General features: G+C 42.4%; 2 pseudogenes; one reads left to right on the top strand and one right to left on the bottom strand.

The window, feature by feature from the left end:
- The first annotated feature begins 1,492 nt into the window (after nucleotides 1-1,492).
- Nucleotides 1,493-2,094, top strand: LOC105302092 (annotated as a pseudogene).
- Nucleotides 2,095-3,023: 929 nt separating this feature from the next.
- On the bottom strand, nucleotides 3,024-3,711 carry LOC105302147 (annotated as a pseudogene).
- Nucleotides 3,712-6,885: the final 3,174 nt, after the last annotated feature.

The following is a 6,885-nucleotide window of genomic DNA, read 5'->3' as shown; positions in this document are numbered from 1 at the left end:
AGCGTCCATCTGTTGGGAAAGCCTCAGTGGGGGTTGTCCTGCCCCACACAAGGGCCTACCCTTTGCCCTTCCCCAGGACCACTCCCCCACAGTCCAGCTTGGGCAGCGGGGATTGCGTTGGGGAATCTAACAGCCTGAGCTGCTCTCTCCCACAGCTGAAGTGTGGGGTGATGGGAGGCCCCCTCCCCAACAAGCCTGAGCCACATGTGCTGGGAAGTTCATTTCCCCTTGTTTTGCAGAATGGGCTCAGGGATTGACCCCAGGAGTGACCCTAGTGTCAGGAGGCATTAATGATCTCCATACGGGCAATAAACAGGCAGACCGGCTGGCTTGGCGTGGAGGTGCCCTGGAGAGGGGCTGCCTTATTAGCCTCACATTCACTCATGGGTGGAGACTTAATTAGCGAGGGCTCCCTCATCTGTCTCCCCTCCCCCAAACATCCCTGCGCTCCATGGGAACGTGATTGGAGACATTGGAGTCCTTTGACTGGGTCCTCTGCTCCTCGTGGGCCTCTTCAAGAGGCAGCCTATTCAGGCATCAGCTCAACCATTTATCCGCTTCTAACAGGACTTCTAACTTGGGCCTGATAATGTCATTCTTGCAATTTCACGCATCTGAGTCAGCTCACCTTTTTGTCTACAAGAACGCAGGAACAAGAAGGGCTTACTCATCTTTAACTTAAATCTCTCCTGACTATTTGAGTTTGAGCCCTATTTTCCCAAGAGCAAGGGAATAGATGGTTATCACCCTTGGGGGGTTGGGGATGGGGGTGCAAACAGCCTTTAGCATCTGCCTAGGCTATTAAAAGTACAATCTGATTTATATAACATATCTCTCTCTAAATCCATTTCCACCAGGTTGATTACTTGTTCTAGGTATGTGACTTAACCTCTTTGGGCTTCAGTTTCCTTATCTGTATAGTTCGTTTAAGATCCATCAAACACTACATGCTAGGCACAGTGCTAAGCAGGAGAGGAGTGAAGCTGAGGAAAACTTAGGCCCTACTTTAGGAGAGCTCCCAGTCTAGTGGTAGTGACAGACTTGTAAACAAATACAGTAAACTGTACTCTGAGCTATTATCTAAGTTCATACTGAATAATGTGATGAGAGTACAAAAGAGGGAATAACCAACTTATCATGCCTTGTTGAGGAAGGTTCTATGAGGAGATGACAGATGACATCTGAGTCCATCTTTGAAAGATGAATATGTATGGGATCCTGAGAGACAGAGGATGTGAAAAGAGCATCCCAAGAGATGGGAAGAACATGTACAAAGGCACAGAAAACATGTTTGAGGAGCAGTGGGGCTGCAGTGGTGGAAAACAAAGCTTTGTGGAAAGGTAAAGTTTGGGAAGGGTCTTGAAAACACGTTAATAACTTTATCAAGACAGCCACTGCAGTACAGTGAGCTCCACAGAGACAGCACCGGGGCAAGTGAGAGCCAGACAGGAACTGGGTGACTCTGAGCCTTGCTGAAGAAAAATAACTATATATGGGCAAAGGAGATCCTAAGAAGCTGAGAGGCAAGATATCATCATATACATTCTTTGTGCAAACTTGCTGGGAAGAGCACAAGAGGAAGCACCCAGATGCCTCAGTCAACTCCTCAGAGTTTTCTAAGACGTGTTCAGATTGGTGAAAAATCATGTCTGCTAAAGAGAAAGGAAAATTTTAAGATGTGGCAAAAGTGGACAAGGCCCATTATGAAAGAGCATGAAAACTTATCCCTCCTGAAGGAGAAATAAAAATGTTCAAGGATCTCAATGTACCCAAGAGGCCTCCTTTGGCCTTCTTGTTTTGTTCTGAGTATCACTCAGAAATCAAAGGGGAACATCTGGGCCTATCAATTGGGAATTTTGCAAAGAAACGGACAGACATGGAATAACACTACTGCAGATGACAAGCAGCCTTATGAAAAAAAACTGCTAAGCTGAAGGAAAAACAAAAAATATTGCTATACAGTGAGCTAAAGGAAAGCTGACGCAGCAAAAAAAAGGGGAGGGGGAGGAGTTGTCAAGGCTGAAAAAAAGCAAGAAAAAGACAGACAAGGAAGATGAGAATGAGAAGGAGGAAGATGAAGATGATGATGAATAAGTTGGTTCTAGCACAGTTTTTATTTTTCTTGTTTATAAAACATTTAACCCCCGTACACACCTTTTAAAGAAAGGAATTGAAATGTAAAGCTGTGTAAGATTTGTTTTTACACTGTACAGTTTCTTTTTTGGTATGGTTAACACACTACCGAATATGTCTTTAGATAGTCCTGTCCTTGTGGTATTTCCAATAGCTACTAACCTTGCTTGGTACAATATGGGAGTTGCAAATTGGCATGGATATTTCAACAAGTGGGTTCTTAGTGCACAGTACAATTCAGTTATATAGGAGATGGTAGGTTTTTTTTGTCTTCAGTTGTCTCTGGTGCAGCTTATTTGAAATAATTATTGTTCTGTTAACCGAATACCACTCTAATTGGAAATATATAAAAAGGTTGCAGCTGTTTTGTTGACATTCCGAATGTTTCTAAGTAAGTGCAATTTTCAAAAATTAGTGCTGTTGTTTTTTTCTGACATTTTTTTTCTTCAGGGGAAACTTGTCTTCTGCTTTTGCTCATTTCGAATACATGAATCATTACAGTATTTACCTTTTCATATAGTTAGCTGATAAAAAGGTCTCGTCTATGCACCCTGGGTATGATGAGGGTAATAAAAAAAAAACAAAAAAACTATTTAAGGGCAATGGGAAGCCATAAAGAGTTTTTAGTGGGGACTGGGGCTGAACTGCTCAGATTTGTATTTTCGAAGATGACTGTGGTGGGGTAGGAAGATTTTGGGGTGAAGAGTGGAAGCAAGGAGACATTAGAAAGGCAGAGAAACTGTTAGAACAATATTTAGAAGTGGAGTAGGAGAGAGGCAGAAATTAAGAATGTCTCAGGCAGAAATATGATAAACTCTTGTGATTTTGCATCCCAGGTTCTACTCACCCTTTTCAGGTTCAAAACCCCAGTTTAATTTTTTTTTTTAATAGTTACAGTATCGTTTATTAAGCTGTGCCTTAGTACAGGTGCTGGGGCTTGCCCATGGTGCTCTTGATGTATAAAGCCTGGATATTCTGCCAGTTCTCTTTGAGCAATGACACTAGGAAATTGACAGCTAAGTAGATGCTGTACACAAATTCATTATCTGTCATCGTCATGTGGCCGACAGCCACTGCCAGACACAGCACCTTCTTCATCTGGAACTTGATCATGGATTTTACTTCATCGACTGTGGCCACCATGTTATTGTGGGTCAGCAAGGACGGGAACTTGCCCGCCTTATTCAGGCCTGGGAGCAGGATTTGTGGGGTCCGCTTGGTCAGAGACTCTGAAGCCAAAAAGGCATCATACTTCTTGGCCAGTTTCTTATTCTTGTTGAGTTTCTTCAGCGCCTTGATGTCCTTGTGGGGGATATCCACAGCCTTGGCCTTATCATAGTGCTGCTGGTCTCCTAGAACACATACAGAGAACTTTGGGCAGGGAGTAGATTTAAGCCTGATGGTGCCTGAGAAGAGTTTGTCCTTCTGAGGGTCATAGGTCCTCAAGCTGATCTGCAACTCCACTATCTCCAAAAACTTCCAGAGCTTGTGCTAGTTCCCATGCAGAATGTCGCACAGTGTCTCGTAGACATAGAGTTGAGAGAGACTTTGTTGGTTGCGAAGGACTTTGCTGCTCATGGTGCCTCACACTGAAAAAACCTAAAAGGACAACTCCAAGTTAGTTTTAAGGGGAAAAATCATTCCTGTCGGGTACAGTTTGGTGGGACTGTAAGTGAAGGGGGCTCTGCCTACCCCCGACCAAGACCATGTTAGATGCTCTCTTTCTATAATTTTAGTCTTGAGCATAATGGCAGAAAGAAAGAAGGGATAGGGGTTGAATTATCTTCTTTGGGCCTGAGCTTCCTTATCCATACAGTTTATTTAATAGTCAACAAACCATACACGATAGATAACATTCTTATATTACATTCTTCAGTTTTCACACCTTTAAAGAGCCATTGACCTGTACCCACTGCTTAACTCACCAGAGCTGCTCTGGCCTCCATCATTTCTGAGTCTGGATCTTCAGTCTGTCCTCCAAGTTGATGAATCGTTCTTTCCTTCCAGTAAATCCTTTCTATGCTTAAGCCAGCCAGGTGCATTTCAATAGCTTTGACAACAGAACCCTATCTGGCCATGATGACATTAAGTGAGACAAGAGGCAGTGTGTATGGGCAGAGATAAGTTTAGTTTTATTCATGATGAAACTGAAGTTGGAAATACAGGGGCTGAGGATTTGGAATGCATCAGTGCATGGTGGGAGTTCATACTGGTAGTTGATGAGGGCACTAAGGGAGAATTCATGGCAAGAGAAAAGGAGACCAAGAATAGAATCTTGGAGGGTGTGAAGAATAAGAAAGGAAACCAGCAAAGCAGCTCAAGAAAAATCGATTAAAGGATTGGCCAAGAGAGTACAGTCCTGGCAGGAAAAAAACCAAAAAAAACTTTTTCACAGCAAGGGAGAGGTCAGCAGTGTAAAATACTGGCAAGAGTGTCAAGGAGGAGCAAGTAAATGATTAGGGGAGGGGAGCAATTAGAGGTCACTGGGGACGTTCAAAAAGGCAGATTGAGTGCGAGGAAGAGAATAGTTTACCTGCTTCTCAGACTGTTGAAAGATCAAATGAACTGGTTACAATAAATTAGGAGAGGCCACCATATGAGAGAGACTTACACTCTGGTTTCCCTGGGTTTCTGGAAAGAGCAATAGTTCTTGCCTCCCATACCATCCTTCCCTCTCATGGACATTGACTAACATTTGCCAGCAAGTCCCTACACATCGCTGGAGCCCTCACCCACCCAGAGAGCCCGTCCCGGGGAGCTGTCTCAGACAGCTCTGAAGCACTGAGGCCAGCTTAGGGGCTGACGATAACCCTGCCACCATCCGGGATTTTTGCCGTGGACTCCCCTTGATAGCCCTCCCTTCCTGTCTCACTGTCACTAACATCCAAACTCATCCAACTCATAATCTGACATTAAAGCCCTCCAAGATTTAATAACACACTGCTTTCCACCCCCGTCCCACTTGTCAGGAACCAGAGTCCCATACACAGCTCCCTCACAATGGCCTTTAAAGTCCTGCCTCTGTACCTTTGTTCACATGGCACCCGCTTCTCTCCTTTGGTTTCCTGCTTACATGCACGCATCACAGTTTCTGATGCATCCTCACATACCTGAGCTCATAACAGCCCAGAGGACTAGGAAAGAATGCCCATTTTACTAATAAGGAAAGTAAGGCTTGGGGAAATAAAGGGACTGTCCCAAGTTCAGACAACTAAGAAGTGGCCTCTGTAGACTTCTGGATTCTGATGGCTTCCAGGTGCCAGGCCCCAGAATCCTGAAGCTTAGTGCAATTGTCACTTCCTTGCCAGCATGGGGCAGGCTGTTAGCTACTTGCAATTTGTCCCAGAGAGGCCTGGGAGGCAGCATGGTGCAGTGGAGTGGTAAGAACCTGGCCTCTGGATCCATACGGCTTGGGTATTACCTTGGGCAACTTAGCCTCTTTGGGACTCAGTTTTTTCATCTGTAAAATGAGCAAAATAATACTCGCTTCATCTGGTCATTAAATATTTGGGAAGCATTTAGGATACTACATAGTAAACAGATTTTCTCAAAAGCAAACCAGTGAACCCAGTGATTTAGGCAAAATGACACTTGGTTGAAAAGTACTAGAGCCAAACACTCGGTGTCCATTGTTCAGTTATCTGTGGTGTTGCCGCTGTCTTTATAGAGAATCTGGCATCACAGCAACGTGCAAAGGAAACACAAGAGATAACCACTATCTACATTTTGCCAGATTCCCTTTACTTCTTTTTTTTCTTTACTTTTAAAAAACTTTTTTTTTTTAACTGTGAAATAAAACAGATTTATAATAGAAAAGTCAGTCATTGACTTTTCAGATGAGGGTTATTTTAATGAACAAGTAGCTACCCTTTGTGTATTTTTAAGCATTAGGGTCCAGTTTTTCTTTCCTCTTCCTAATTAATATTTGGCCCATTATTTGGGCTCTTGACTACTGGTAAGACCAAAAAGTTAGAACAACAGAAATGTTACCTAAATTATGGCTGCTTGCCAAATTGTATATATGGTGTGATCTAAATTTTACAAAAAAATAATTATATATCTGCAGAGATCTACAGCGAGATATGACCAGTAGTTGTCTCAGAGAGATATCCAATTTGTGGCTGTTCATCTCTGTTTTCTCTGGCTCATCTGTAAAATTTTCTACAATGAGTATATATTGCTGCTTTAATAAGAAAAATAGAAGTAAAAACAATAATGATAAATAGTAGCTACCCTTAAACATTTACCATTTGCCAGTATGCTAAATGCTTGATGTAAATTCCCTAACTGAATGCGACAACATAACATAGACACTATATCCACTTTTTAAATAGGCTTTTTGTTTAGAATAGATTTATAGAAAAGTTGCAAAGAGAGTAAGTACATAGTCTTCTCATATAGGTCACTGTATGCCCCCTATTGTTAACATCTTACATTAATATGGTGATTTTGTCACAACTAATGGATCAATATTGATACAATATTATTAACTAACATCCATACATACGTTATTCAGATTTCTTTAGTTTTTACCTAATTTTATATTCTGCTCCAGGATCCAATCCAGGATATCACATTACATTTAGTCATCATGCCTCCTTAAGCTCCTCTTGGCTGTGACAGTTTTTCTGACTTTCTTTGTTTTTGATGACCTTGACGATTTTAAGGAGTGCTGGTCAGGTATTTTATAGAACATCCTTTGTTTGGGCTTTGTGTCATGTTTTTCTCACGACTAGGCTGGGGTTATGGGTT

The sequence above is a fragment of the Pteropus vampyrus genome, unplaced genomic scaffold, assembly GCF_000151845.1.
Source record: "Pteropus vampyrus isolate Shadow unplaced genomic scaffold, Pvam_2.0 Scaffold261, whole genome shotgun sequence".
Taxonomy (NCBI): Eukaryota; Metazoa; Chordata; class Mammalia; order Chiroptera; family Pteropodidae; genus Pteropus; species Pteropus vampyrus.
This window is presented reverse-complemented; position numbering and strand designations above follow the sequence as displayed.